The following is a 16,618-nucleotide window of genomic DNA, read 5'->3' on the forward strand; positions in this document are numbered from 1 at the left end:
TTCAATAACAATGAATATCATGCTTACTACCCTTTTTTGCTCTCGTGGATCCTACATACTGCAGAGCAATCTGGCTGCAATCCAATTAATCACTCAGAAAAGTGCTGAGTGTAAGGGTAACCTACAAGGGGGATATATGCTTACTTACAGAAAATGTGTGATTAATTTCTTAGGGGTAATGGTGATCAACGATTCATTTTGCCTGCAGACTTGAAAGCATGAAGCTTTTTATCAGTCTGACTAAACCCTCTAGATTAGCAGGAATACAAAATATGTCAAAATAAAATACAAAATCTTCCTGAAGAGTCACACACAACACGTATTTTTTCCTAAATCATGTACCTGAATTCATATAATCTTTATGGTAACTTTTACCGAGCAACAAAACCAGAAAACCCTTTAGCCACATTCAGTTCTGTTGTCAGCTCTGGTTCATACCTCTGCTACTCACTGCAATACATGCAGAAATCATAAGAATAATAGATGACATCTGTCAGACTGTAGTGCCTTTGTCACATAAGCCCAAACTGCTAACACTCAGGGAATTCAAAGTGTTCAGCAAATATTTTCTACAGAAAAGTTGCTGTAGGATCAGGATTCAGAGTTACATGTCACTATAAAATGGGCTATCTGCCCCGTGTACTAGGAGAAAAACTGGAAGATACACATCAGAGGATAAACCTGCTTCCTCAGAAGATTGCACTGATGACCTGACAGGGCACCTGTTTCCACCAGCAAAGTCTCATTTGCTCATTATATTGATTCATGTGTCTCTCATGAACCTTGCGCTGAACCTAGCACCTGTAATTTACCTCGAGTTTAATCCCTGGACTTTCAAAAAACATCCTTAAAAAAAAAAAAAATCTATTTACAAAAAGCAGCTCCCGAATTTCTAATCCAGGGGTTTTAAAAGATTCCCTAAGCTTATGCAGAGCTAGGGCTGTGCTGCACAGACTGTTCACTACTTTTATTAGTGGAAGAATATATATTTTCTCCAGTCTTGCTTTCTACAGCATCAGTATGCCTGCATGTATGCAGGCACACATCTGCGCATGTACAGCTGGCTACATATTTTCAGCTAAAAATATTTTAAAATTTAATTTTTTTAAAAAAAATTAAAATTTAGAAGATGAAATTTTAATTACAAATGTTTATATGGTATTGTCCGTCACAGCTTTATACCTACAGTTAAAAAAAATTTGCAACAGAAAATAAAATTATTTGAAAAAATTAAGATAAGGGGAATGAAATAAAAGTGAATTATTAAATGGTCTGATTTGTGGAGGACATACTGTTTTACTCTGCTAAGCAGCATTAACAAATAGTAAAAACCAATAAAGATTGGTTAATTGAGAGCAATACCTTTGTTATTTCTTAGCTGCTGACTGAAATGTAATGAATTAAATCTACGGATTAAAGGAAACACTAGCAAAAAAAAAAAACTTTAAAAGACCTGAAATGGGAAAGCATATGTAACCTTTCAAAATTTCATATATTCTTCCATATATCTGGCCTTTGCCAATTCTAAACCATTTTCTACAGTGGTAGATAGGATCCCAGGGTCATAGTCTTTCACAAATCAAAATCTTATTTGCCTTGTTGCAGATGATCTAACAGGGACCCTGTCCCTGTTACACCATAGAATTATTCCTACCCTGGTGGAAACTACAGATGGAGCTGGAGCATTCAACCAGACAGTGGTATCTTAGGAATAACTCTAGCCATTGTAAACTTGGCAGCTTTATTTGGGGGGTTTTGGGCTGTTTTCTTGTTTGTTTGGTTTTTTTGGTAGGTCAGTCACAAGATCTGTCTTGGTAACTTATAACGTCCATGTTCCCACACAGGTCCAGGATATAGAAAGAGAAACACATAATCTCCTCTTCAGGCAGCTGTAAACAGAGCTCACCAGACAAGTACAAATGGCTTACACTTGCATTCTTCATTAAGAACAGTAGATTCGAAAGACAAAAAGGAACAAGCTTATCATAGCACTCTGGTCTTCCACCTAACGTTTGCACATTCCCTGAATTTCTCCTAGTGTCAAATTTAATTGCTGTGATTTGATCCTTTTATTTTCTAAATTGCCAACGACAGAACACAGCAAAAACATACGTGAGTTGTTACAACAGTTAATCGACTTCTCAGCTAAACATATTTTCTGTATTTTTCTTGTTTCCTGTTCCATGTGCTCGATTTACCATAAAGTAGGGTCACCACTCTGGTATTGTTATCTTTTATACCAGTATAATCACAAAATAAGTGTTGCACATTCTGCTCAAAAATCAGAAATAAGTTACATATTAAAAACCTCTACAATATCTTATTGTTTGTAGAGAGGTATATTTGAAAACTGGTTTGAATTTTCACAGAAAATTAGTAAGAGCAGAAATCTATAAACACAAGGATTGCTTCCTTCCTCAGGGCCAGTTTGTACTTCATACCCATAGGAGTTCACAAAACAAGTCCAAAAGAACAACCAACTTTCTGCTTGTCATGTAAGAGTTAATCACAGCCACAGACCTTTTTGTCCATCAATGTGCTATGGGGGCAAGACGTGGTGCTTATAAGTACTGCATGGCATAAGAATTTTTAATATTATTCTTACAAATTTTAGTATTTCTTTGATGAAATAACAACCTGTAAGTTAGTACATTCAAATGGTAGAACTTCTAGTAGTTTTAGAAAGTGAGACTAAATGAATCAGCTTTTACATGCTTACTGTGCCTCATGATTTACCTCACACAGCTCAAGAAGCAGTTACTGTGGTGCTCAGGCGTATCATGGCATCACTTCACATGTTTTCAGCAGATAGGGTTGGTCTGCTACATTACCATGGAAGCACCGTGTCTGGAAAAGTATAAACTTTGTTCAGGATTTGCTTCATTTTCCCTGGCAGTTACAGAACCTCATGGCTGGAATGAAGTACCTTCCACAAGTAGGGAGTTCACTCACACCATGAATTTCAAGCTGCTCATTCTTTATCTGTAGAGCACTGGTCCAGGGCTCATGTGGCTGCATTTCTCTTCACAGAGAGAAGTTTCCCAAGGATGTTTTCTGGGAATTGCAGTGAGGAACCTCAGAGAAAGAAAAAACAATTCTTATCTCATTTTCTGTTCCTGTGTTGTGCCAAAGTAGAATGCAATATGGAGATTGTTTACCCAAAGTGATGGTGTTTTGTTTCCTTGGCCTGTCAGGGCCAAGCGTGTGTCCAGACTGTTGGTCAAGAGATAGTCACAAGATTCTGTTCAGAGCAGTTGAGTGCTTGTGCAGATTCAGTTTAGATGTAGGGTAATGTAGTGTAATATATGATAAAGTAATTAATTAGCCTTCTGATATCAATGGAGTCAGATGCATAATTTTTCCCTTTGTCAGGGCTGTCTTGATCCGAGAGGCTCAAAACCAAATATTTTGTCTTCAGTGTTTTGTGACTAAATTACTATACACTTAATAAAGCAGAAATATTTTCTTATTAGTAATATTTTTTCATACATCCATGTTACAATTGTCCTTTGAAATTTGGAGGGAACCAAATCATTGTAATAATTGATTTGAGAAGGCAAAGTTACTTATACAAATAGTTGGATAGGAGGTGTCTAGGAGACATTTTGTCCCTTAAAAAGCAATCAGTAAACTGAACAGCCCACTGCTCTAACCATGGATTTTTTCACATCATATTCATAACTAGAGGGATAGATGCTTTCACAAATGCAGGATGATGATGGAAAGAGCAGACAAAAGCAACAGCTGATGTGTGAAAGAGAATTTTATTAAGAGAAACTTGACTGTCTGACTTTGCAATATTACAAACATGATTACTCTGAGGAAATTTCTTTTTGTAATTTTATTTTCTCATTGTAAAATTATTGTACCATGAAAGTCTCCTTTTTAAGGATCTGAGCATAGTTAGTTTGGGGCACTTTTTGCTTTGACTATTCAGGGTAGAAGTACTATTAGAAGAACTAGAACCTACAATAATCCATCTTCCCCCATACCGACCTCAGCAAGCATGGCAGAGCCCCTTCTGATGAAGCTTTCTAGGCTCAAAATGTTTGCTAAGATGGAGGAGATGGGATGGGGGATGAACAGTGGAAGATCACATTCTTTCTTAATTTGGTAGGGCATAGATTATCACATCTAAAAGTCTTCAAAACCACATTATTAATGAGCACTTGCATTTGCCTTTGAATGAAATACTTTCAGCTGACACTTGAGGGGGTGTGTTCAGAGAACGAGGTGTGAACAGGAAACTGGAACTAATACAAGGATTTCTGCCTGGCTGTGAGAGGGGCCATTTGTCTGTCAGAGGTCAGTAATTAGATAGATAGATAGATAGATAGATAGATAGATAGATAGATAGATAGATAGATAGATAGATAGATAGATAGACAGAGAGATTAGATAGATAGATCTAATAGAGAGAAGACAGCTGGAACACCTAAGGAGGAAGCCAGAGGCATAGTCTGATCAACAATATCATAACTATACCAGATGCTATATTTTTCACCACATATCATATCTTTAACTGTGATCTCTGCCACTTTATCTGAAGCAACAGAATATAAACAAATCAGCATTGTTCAATTATCAGGGCTGAGTTGGGCTATTAACATCAATTTAAAATCCAAAACGTTTTAAACAAAACTACTTACCAGATTTGACAGGATATTCTCTTTGAGGATGTGAGAGGACTTGAAGACATTGCAATTGGAGGAGGAAATTTTTTTTCATTGGATCTTTTTTGCTCTTTGTGGGGTTTTTCAGGTTTGGTTTTTGGGAAGGTGGGGAGGTGGGGAGAGGGGGGAGGGTGCTGATTTTTTCATTTCTTTTGTTGGTTTGGGGTTTTGGGTGTTTGGGCTTGGGGATTGGATTGGGTGGGGTTTTTTACAGCCAGAGCATAGTCAAGTTTCCCAGATACAGCTTCTAGAAATTATGTTTGTATTTTATAATAAAAAGGGAAGAACAAATATCACCAAAATAAAACATCATCTGTAGTTAAAAATATGTTGCCTCACTTCTTGCACAGTAAGTGTTTTTCATCTCTCTCATGTTCTTGATTTTATTTCTTACAGAATGCCTTCATTTCACCAAAATCATCAAAAAATACTTTTAGCCTGTGAAGGTTTCTTAGCCTTCACATTGGTAGAAAGGTTTAAATGTTATTGGCCTGCTATGAATGAAATCCTACTATTCTTGGAGGACTCTGCATAATATCTGAACTTTCCTCAGTGCATTAGTTGAAAAGATACTGGTCAATAACTTTTATTATACTTCTCCCTGCAGTTTTTATTGCCTCAGGGTTGTTCTCGTCAGTTTCAGTGAGGTTAGAAAACCTAAAGGGCAGGTCTGAGGAAAAGGATGTTCTGAACTTGAAAGTTCAAATAGGTTTTTTGAGATTCACATACCTCTATTCTTTTTTACATTATTAAATTCTTCAAAATTCCTACTCCATGTGATCATTTACAGTTCTACTCAAGTGCAGATGCTTCTATAACAACTTGTGTAAATCAAAGTAGGCATACCAAAATTAATTACAAGGCTGGATTTCATGTGTATAATTCACCATATCAATTATTTACTAAAGGTCCTAACTGAAGTGCCTAGAGTATAATTTAGTAAAAGGTCCTTTATGATACCAGAAGGAGCAAATATTTTTTGAAGGCTTTAAGTTATCTTGCCAGCAAAGTCAATGACCATCTCCCCAAAAGAAAAAAATCATTTCAGAGACATAATAGCATAGAATTTTCAAGTTTAAGATATTACATTTTTATCTTTAGTGTAAAGGGATCCATCACATATCATAGAATCAAAGAATAGTTTATATTTGGATCTTAAAGATCACTGAGTCTCAGCTCTCCTGTCTGGTATGTCTTGTCCTCTACTATGAACACAATCTTTCTTAAAGCTTGCAAAAACCCAGATGAATATTTAAGGAGTCTGATTTTTACTTTTCTTGAAATTTCTATGACTTGAAAAGAGACATGCACATCTACAGCAAGCTACATTTTACACTGAAAGCACCAAAACAGTAAATCAAACAGTAAAATTGTCTGAAGTGGCACACAGAAATTTGTCTCTTCTTCAGAGAGCTCTAGTTTCAGCATCATAGCTGTCCTACAATAAGAAAGTTATATTCCTACTGAAAAGGCAGCATTTGCAAACATATATAGGCATAACCCCAAAGAAAGCAAAGACATGCTAGGAGTATGTGCATGATGTGTCTTAAGGAAGAAAACTACAAATATGTGAAAACAGAGGAAGTAGTTTTGAAAAACCTTTACAGTGACACATCAGTTTCCATCTACTGGTATCTCTGTTCTTAAGTAATTACTGCATTTGGTCTTCTCTCACAAATAGAAAACTGAATTAAGAACTCAGTCATTAAATTTACAAAAACAGAAGAAATTCCACCATTCACGTCAGCAACATCCACAAGCATGTCTGATTTTGCACACTGGTGTTCTGCAACAACAAAAATTTTCAGCAGCCAGAATTGTGGTTAATGTGATCCTTATTCTCTCACACTATAACTTCTGCAAGATGTGACAAACTAGTGCTGTGGAAACACACTCTTGCCAGATTCTTCAGCAGATGACAAAATTATGCAGTATCTACCCCCTAGTCTATAAGATACTGAAAGTGGCAGTGGTGTGTCTTCACATATTGTTGAGAGTACACACTAGGAGCTCTACCATTAAGCCAGGCCTAATGCAAGTAGAAAGAGAGAGCTGTGGTTTTGGAGAATATAACCCAGCCACAGGCAAACGTGCACCGGCAAAAAGGGAGACCATGTAAAATATGTATTTCTCTTGAATTGCTTTGGTTTAGTTAAATTATTTTTATTATGAACACAGTGTTTATAACCACACATAGAATAATTTCTTCAGAGGGATTTGAGCTATAAAGGATTATGTTTATACAAGGCTTCCCTTTTTGCATTTAGAATGACCTCTAATTTAAATTGTTACAGGCAACTGCTCTAACTCTCATTATTTTACAGGTCCTTCTCTTTATTTATGTCATGCCTCATTATCACCTCCACTAGGCTAATGTATTAGTAAAATTTCATCTGCAGCTGTGGTATGCAAGGGAATAATATTTAAGTTAAGCCATTAAGCCATTTGTCCTTATGAAGCCTTTAAACTTCCTTATGAAGTGAATACAAGTTCAATCCTTTCATGTTTTTCAAGTTTAGACTCAAGGCCAAATCACAACATTGAAGACAATCTCTCAGATTAGAAACTGTGCTTACATAGCCTAGATATGAGGACCCTGAAAATTTTTGAAGACTGACTTTTGAGTTGATTACATGCAACTTTTCCCCTCTAATTTTTCATATCTCACTTCTCAAATATACTTCATTTCAAGAATTTGCATTGCAATGGAGGAGCTTTTGGCAAATGAAGAATGTTGTAAATCATACAGCATAATGCAAGGTAAAAGCTACATTAAAATTCACTGTGCTCCTCTACAGGAATCTGTAGCAAATATATGAGTAACATAAGTTCACATGTGTCCACTAAAGTAGTCTGTGCTATACACTCATCCATTAATGGAGGGAAACAGAGCGGTGCTTAAATAATGCATACAGATTCCACAACTGCTCAGGACTGAAAATGGATACCAATGCAATAAATCAATTAAAAATGAAGCCAAGAACTGTAAAATTTCAAATAATGACTTTGTCATAATGGCAGAACTAACCTCTGTTATGAAGTGGGGAAAAAAAAATTAACTGGACAATGATGAGTTCCCAGCAATGCATCTAAAATCAAAATACTTGACATAAGCAATAGGACTCACGTTAATACTACCTCAGTGTCTCATGAGAATAAATCTACTCCATTACTGTAATACACGTAAGTGCCTAAGATGTCTTTTACCCAGACACGGATTGAGCTTGACTTTGCTTATTTAGGAATGGGTCACTAATTCAGCATTATGGAAATGAAGGAAAATAGAAGACACACAGAAGACACAGTCTCATCATATTGTTGTATGGCCTCTTGGTTTTGTGAACTTTCAGTAATCCACAATTGTGTCACAACTTTCTCACCTTTTTATTCCGCTTCATTTTTTTTCTGCTCCATTTAATTATTTTTTGTTTCTCTTGCTTTCAGTTATACAATAAAGGAGACAATTCTGCATGCCAGGAACACAAATTGCACAGAAGTTAGTCACACTCTTGGTGTAAAATCATTCCACAGATTTCAGAAACCTTAAAAGGTCAATATTGTTTACAGGGCAACAAGATAAAAACATGAAGATCAATAAACTAGATACAGCTTCAAGTGCAAATAATTCAAAATTTAAAAGCACAGCAGAGAGGTGAAAGTCAGAGGCAATATTGAAAGGTGTATAAAAATGCATGACAATCAGACTGGTGAGCATGCTAGCTGTGTCCAGCATCCTTCATACTGGGGAGGAAGATAACTCTATTCACCAAGACAGCATTATAGATTGTCATCGAGCCTTTGTGTGAGGTCTCAGTTTATGCCCTGAAGTGTGAACCTTGGTTTCCCTGATTTTATTTGGAATAATGTTGCTGGTAATAGGAATTTGGCGTTCTCCCATATCCAATAGAAGTATTATTTTGATGGTGAAAACATCTTCCAGATCTATGCTATGCACTGCACAAGTGCTGTAAAAAGACTGTGCTTTGTGAGATGGTGCATTGCTTACACATATATTCACAACTTTGAAATATACTCCTTGGATACATTTCACAGATACAGTTAATATTTTTTAATACTTTTTTTTTGTTAAATCTTTTATCCTCTCACCTCCCATGTCTTAAGTCAAAGTTTTACAAGACAATTTTTATTTCAAATTCTGGACAGCTTTGTAGAGTCATCCTTTAAAAAATGCCACTCTGATATATCTTTTCTCCCTTACTCACTGTATATGAATATATATATATATATATATATATATATATATATATATATATATATATATATGTGTGTGTGTATATAAAGAGAAAAAAGAAAGTAATACTTCCCTTTGGTGTGTAATCTCTCCCTGTCCCTGTCTCAATCCATGACACCTTGGTTATATTTTCTCTCCCCTGTCTAGCTGTGGAGGGGAGGGACTGAATGGCTTTTGTGGGTTCTTGGCACTCAGCCAGCATCCACCCACTCCAAGTTCAAGCACAGCAATTAATAAAGCTTCATGCCTACCTTAGTACCTTTTTTCACTGATCAAAAGGTGATGTTGCTGCCATCACCCTCTTAACAACATTATTAAACTAACATAAAACAGCTATTAGTAAATGTAGGGTACTTTTGCTCTTCAGTTTGCAGTTGACAACAAAAAAATATATTCAAAATATATCATTTTGCATCTTTTTTTCATCCAAAGATTACACACTTCAGCTGACATATCTTGAGACAAGTGAAAATACAGGGCATTTATTAAATACAAAGAGTATACAAGGAATGCAGGGTGACAGTCCTGAAAATACTCACTTGTTTCCCCTTCCCAAAGCCATAAACATCACTGAGAGAGTCTTCACTGCAGTCTGTAAAAGCCTGCTGAAGGGTCCCCATTTGCCTTTGTGAGGCAGAACTGTATTAACAAAAAACACTGTGGTAATTACTGTATTTTGTAATTTCTATGCAAATTGTATGTGGGACTTCAAGTTGATAGTTGAAAAAGGCTGATGTTCTCTTGCATTTGTGAGTCCTGTGACAGGAGTCATCGTCAGTAACCAGGGGGAAACCAGTCTCTCACAGGTTCTGTCTTTTTTGCCCTTAAACGGTAGGGCAAAAGTTTTGCTCTTTTTCTCTCTTGCATCCTCTATTGTTCATAAAACTTTGTTTCTAGAATCCAAGAAATTAATTCCAACTGAGTACCAACACTTCTTACACATTTAGAGGAGATAAGCTGTATCAAGTCACATCTTTTTTTATACAATTCATCATTCTTTAAGTTGTAAAACTGTGGAAATACAGGCTGTTTTTTCTAACATCTGAACCATGTAAACAGGACATTAATTCCACTTGCAGCAAAACCAGTGTCTTTGTGTGCAAGAGAAGGGTGTTCAATAAAATGGATGATGACTATGGGCTTTAATAAGTCAGGAGAAATGAACTTTTAATGGTTTTATGCTAGATGTAATTTTTAAGCAGACAGCCATATCTTGAGGCAGTCTCTAACACTTCTATTCCAATCTGTTCAGTGTGTTCATCATCTGATGAAATTGTTATAACACTGTATAAATGTTCTTCCCATTTACCCCAAAGGAAAAAAGCCCGTAAATTCTGACTGTCTGAGGCATTCAGAGGTAATACTGCTCTCCTTCAGTATAACAGAAAGTCATCTCGCTCACCGGAGTGAATGGTACCTACAACAAACATCCATAAAAAATTAATGACAGGAGCTGTTTCTTCTTCCATGGTTGGTGCTCTCTAGAATTTCAATCCATGTTTCTCCATTCAAGAAAGTCAGTTGTATTCCCTGGCTTGCCCTGCAGGACAGCAGGTATATTGGTCTTGGAATGCCCTTTCATCACCCTGAACACAAGCTGTAAATCCAGCTCTTGCTTCTCACAGGCAGTGACCCTTCCTCACAAGCACAGTGAGGCTCATGGGTCCAGCTTATCACACGGGCTGGGGAAGCTCAATGTGTTCAGAAACAGCAACTCGCATCTCACGAGTGTTGAAAGGAGTCTCACCTGGAAGGTGTTTGTCTACTAACCTGTTACTGGAAATGTCCTTTGACTCAGAGATTTGTCAAACTTGATAATGAAAACAAGAAATAAAAGAAGCAACATCTTTTCAATTTTGTCCAATTCAAACTCTCCAGAGGGGAGAAGAGCAAATAGGAACCAAACAAAACTAACATTCTATAGTATACTAAAATAGAAACCTTCCTGAGCAATTTGTTGGTAATGTTTAAGGGCACATCACTTCTTACAGATAGGAATCCTGCAAGTAGCTTTAATGTGAACAATTAAAAATAAAAACATCTTCTGCTACATTTCAGTGATGTATTCCTTTCAGCTGAAAGTGTCTGATTTCCAATATTGTTCTCTTATCTTAAAGGAAAAGAATCTTCAAAACTCTGATTTCTGGCCTTTACTGCTAACAAAAAACAATACTTTTTATTTCTTCCTCAGTTCTCCTCTGATTGCACATGAATATGTATTAAGGACAACTTGGACTTTGTGTCACCTGGGCAAAACATTTTTGTCATGTTAGTTTTAAAGCTGATTCACTAAGGCCACAGGTTTTGGAACTGAATGCCTACAGCTTGACATCTACAATACATGACCCAGACATCTGAACAATTAGCAAGAAGCTCGTATTGAATGCAGAGGAGAATACCAACTCTTTCAACCAGCTCAGTTTCAGATACTTTGGTTGTTATTAGGTAACCAATCTAAACACACTTTCAGAGGTAGTGAGTAAGCAGAGAATCTCAAGCTCATGCCCTGTAGTTTTCTGGTCTGAGGTGACTTGAAGTATAACATATGCACTCACTAAGAAAACAGTTGTAATACTGAAAACATAAACAATGGGGAAAACTCACTACACCATATCATGGTTTAACCCAGCCTGCAGCCAAGCCCAAGGCAGCTGCTTGCTCATTCCCCCACCAGTGAGATCTGGGTGAGAGCAGAAGGGTGAAAGCTAGAGAACACATGGGCTGCACTAAAGACAGTTTAATTGGGAAAGCAAAAGATGTGCATGAAAGTTAAGCAAAACAAGGGATTTCATTCCCTGCTTCCCATGGGCAGGCGGGTGTTCAGCCATCTCTCCAAATGTCCACTCCTTCCTCCTTTTCCCCCTGACTTCACATACTGAGTAAAATGCTCTATGGTCTGGAATGTCCCTCTGGTCAGCTTCAGTCACCTGTCCTGGCTGTGCCTCCTCCCAGCCTCCCAGCATCCCCATCTTCCTCACCAGTATGGCCTTACAAAAAGCAGAAAAGTCCTTGGCTCTGTCTAAGCCCTGCTCAGCAATAACAAAAACATCTCTGTATTATCAAAACTGTGTTCAGCACGAACCCAAAACACAGCCCCATGCCAGCCACTGGTAAGAAAATTAACTACTGCAGCTGAAACCAGGGCACACCACCAGTCCTGTATCCAAATGTATAGAAAGCTGAAGTGTCCTTTCAGAGGTGAAACAGGTGCAGCAGGAAGAGGGGAGGAGAGGAGCCTTCTTTTATTAGCTGGTATGCTCGTTATCTAGCCTTATGCAACCTAAACTGTCTCTACTCCCACAATAATGCAGCTTCTCCCTGAACACCATGGGTGTCCATCCTAAACCATGACTCAATCATCTCTTCTGTCCCTTGAGCCATACAAAAACACCTCCAGTTTCCTCTCAGGTTCCCAGAGCTTTGATAGCAAGAGCCAGAAAAGCCAACTCTTAGGAAGCCAAGCTAAAGATAAATCTAATGTGGTATGTAAATCAACAAATGCAATATCCCAGACAGTTTAATTTTTTACCTTTCTCTGATTTCTAGAGAGCTTCTTATCCAAGGAAGACATCCACATCAAAAAACAAGGAAACTTCATACTATAATATGACTGCCTGGACAGAGATAAACAGAAGAAATAAATGGTCAGGAGAGTAGAATTATGCACTTTGTGGTGACCTGTCAGGGTCAGGAGGTGATGTACTATCCCTGCTGTTCATACTTTATCTGACCTCTTAAAGAGGGAAAAGGGCTGTAAGTCAAATCAGATGGTCATTTTCCCCTAAATGCAGGAAACACAGGAAGCTTCATAAATTTATCACTTCTGACCACTACAGAGAAAATAAAACGTATCACATCTAAAAAGAGAAGATCAATCCTTCAGACCTGCCATTCTTCAGAAAATAACAGACCTTTCTTCATGTCAAACACTGAGCTTTTTTGAGTCATTATATAGTAACGCAGCTTCAGAAAAACTGAGGGGAGGTGGGCATCAGTCAGATATGAGTTGCTAAGAAAGGGAAAAGGTGAGGTTTGCTAATTATGTCATGTTCTTATTTTCTGTTCTAGGAGTAAAATGATATTTTTGAGGAATAAACTGAATTATTAAAAAGAGCATATTGATTCAGCCTGCCAAAAAGACACTGCAATATTCATTTTTCATTAACAGCTTTCTTAATATACTCTGTGATACATCCTAACAAAGGTGTTTATCAGCACCAATGTGGGCAATTTTAATAAGGCAAGCCTTGACTATCACACAGATTACACCCATTTATTATCTAGTACCTCAGCCAATTTCAGTCTCTTTTCCCAAAACAATCTGCCTCCAGCTACTATCCAAATTTGCCTCTGTAAAATGTCATCATGAATCTTGGAAAACTGTGAAAAACAAATGAAAAAATAGTTTGGTGCCATAAGGATTGATACAATGACTACAAGAGAAAAAGCCATATTTGTAGCAAACAAAAAAATGTGTCTTTCCTTTGCAAAGTCCTCTTGTACGCATCAATATCTTTAACTGTACACATATGCTCAATTACCAATGGCTTCAGGAGAACTTTATAAGTTACTTACAGTTAATAATAGCTGAAATATGTTTCAGAACACTGATAAAGTTAATCATATGCCCCAGTGTTTTACCAGAATCAGTTTCGTGTTGGTAAATATTAAAGTAAGTACTAAAGCCAACACTATTGGCTATGACTTTCCATTTTATCCAATTCAAACCATGGAAGTCAAAATGTAAAAAGAAATCATATCTGGCTTTTTGCCCATGAAACACAGAAAGTTCCAGCAGCCACATTCAAATGCACTATTAAGGACTGTGCCGTTTCAGCTGTTAATAATTATGGTAGGTTGATGGCTTTATCTATTCAGCCCTCTTCAAGATGGCTTTCTTTGCTAGCAACATTGTATCTCTGCCTTTCTTGATGAAATGAAATGCTATAAAAAAATAAAATTGTAAATTGAGCGAATACAATTAAATGGAATGGGATGACATGAGGTGCAATGAAAAGGACCCAAACATGCTGAAATGATACTCATTGAAATCTAGAAATCAGTTAAAGAATTGAAAGGAACAGGAGAGGAATTATCACATATATTCCAGTGGCACAGTGGGGCTGGAGTTTCAACTGATTGCTATTTCATGGGGTCTGCACCTCTGGTTTGGCTCAGGCTGGTCCTGGTCCTGGTGTCTCTTCTCTTGGCAATGTCAGGGCCTGAAAGACTTGAGTGAACTCTATCCAAGATTTTTAATCAGACAAAGTGACATCCAAAAGATGACCACACAGAGAAAATCTGTACATGCACCCACACATCTTTGTGTTAATCTATGTCTTTCATTATCACTCCTCTTTCAGAACCTTACCTTATTTTCTTTCCGAAGTTTTAACACTTAAAGTTAAGTGAAGAAGTTTTGGTGGTTTTTTTATCTTTCCTGATGTAACATCTGAAGTAAGTTAATAGAGTGATGCCTTTCTTGCACCTATGCCTTTTGTGGACATGAGGAAGGCATCAGAAAGATGTTCTTTCAACACAGTCCAATGTCCCTAATAGAACATTGAAAAAAACCCATGGTGCCAGAAATATGCTAGTGAAAGAATAATTTCTATGACTGAAGAGAGAATTCAGTTCAGTAAATTCACTGTAACATCTAGAAGTCTTTAGAAGATAGATATGTATGTATGTATTTAAAACTAGACTTGAGATCTGATGTTTTAAATAAAATGACATTTTCATAGGACTATTATTTAAACTTTTAACATTTTTAAAACAGAGACAAATGCTCTTCCTTAAATACATAAATTCTTAACCAAAAAAAAAAATTAGAAGGTAGAAGACAAATATTTTGTCTCTATATCTAAATATTTCTTTATTGCACTTAATTACCGTCAAGCCATTTACTGATTTCCAGCAAAGGCTGTAAATCTTTTCCTATTGCAATCCATATTAAACCCTCCCTTTCTTACAAGTGGTCCACATGCAACCAGGCAGTTAGAAAAATACAGGGATTTTTGAGTCTGTGCAAAAACTGGTGATTCCTTTGCACTAAGCTGAGCTCAGAGAGCAATTTAACAGTCTGGACATAAGCATGAATACCATGAATGTATGTGTGTGGAAAATAGGTACTTATTTATATTACCAGAATCATGAAAATGTTCTTGTTAAATAGCACCCAAGATCTTTGTGTTTCACAAACCTCTGAATAGCCAGAGTGCATGTATAAAGATTAATATATTTACATAATAGAGTGAAAATTAGTCCTTTAGTGTCCTGAAAATTAACAATGTGACATCAGCTAGTTCCTTCTTAAAGAAATAAATTAGCAAGAATCATCAAAAGAAACCTAGATTTAGTTGGAGATAGATAGGGCGAGAAAAGTCAGTGGTAAAATGAAAACATTTAAAGTACAAGGATTACTCAGACAGAAAGAGCAGACTTTCTGACCTCTGTAAATATTGCAGAGAGATTTCTGACATTAAGGAGAAAAAATAGATGAAATTTTGTATACACCTGTGTCAGCCTACCAAAGAAACTAAGAAAAGGAAGGAAAAAGCAGTTTTTGTTTTCACAGTTGATGGTTAATTAGATTTGATTTTGAACAAATCTCACCTGCATTGCTAACAGATGAGTAGGGTGTGATGTATAAAACCACTGTCCTTCTATTAATTTTTATCTATTCTGAACTTCAAAACAAATGCTCACCATTACTCAAAATTTGCCATTTACTCCAATTTCAGTAAAGTTCATATTGATTTTTATTCTTATGCTGCAATAAGATAATGACTTGAAACCCATGCTTAGAAAACTATTATTTAAATAACTTTCAGAAATCTTTTTGGTAATAATGAATTTGTTGGATCTAAGCCCACTGATGAGTTGTAGAGAACACATGAAAGAGCATGGGTATGAAATTGATATTGTGACTTTTAGAGAAAAAAAATTCCCCTAGCCAAGAGCCTCAGAAAAGCCAGACTGAAAGCATCCTATCAAGATAATTTACCTGGTTGTATGCAGATTCCCTGTTTTTCTTCCTCAGGACATGCATTTTATTGTTAAAATGCATGTATTAACAACCTAAGTATACTCTTTGACTTAAACACCTTAATTTCCACAGAATCCTCATTAAAATGTTTTTAAATTCAGTATTATGCTAACAGGTATTTGCTTCTGAAATTAATGCGTACAATTTTATCTCTAGAGCTTGAATAACACTATTTTGAGTTGGTCTGCTTCTAATGCCTCACAAATTTTAGTACTATTAAAGAGTCAGAAGCTTGCAATACCTGCTTATGAGCATTAAAAAATATAAATATTTGGATTAATGTTTTTAAACTTCAGACTTACAGTAACAACAAAGTATGACTGGATATGTCTTCAACAGCCATGAGGTTGAGAAATATCTCTAACAAAGCAAGAAATTTGTATAGAACAGAAAATTTCAAGGTAGCTAGAAACAAGAAACACAGCATGTGAAAAGGTCACACAGCTTTCACCCTGCTGGGAAGCACCAAAGAACTCTATGGAGAATAAAAGATTAAGAATGTCTACATTACTGCAGCCACACTTTTTTTCTGTCCCAGCTAGCAAGTACAACAGAAGAGGGAAAGTGGCCATAGGCTGAGCACAAACCACCAGAGGCAGAAATTACTTCACATCAAAGATAATGCAATATTAAAATCAGCAATAG

Source organism: Passer domesticus, chromosome 3 (assembly GCF_036417665.1).
Source record: "Passer domesticus isolate bPasDom1 chromosome 3, bPasDom1.hap1, whole genome shotgun sequence".
NCBI classification, from domain to species: domain Eukaryota; kingdom Metazoa; phylum Chordata; class Aves; order Passeriformes; family Passeridae; genus Passer; species Passer domesticus.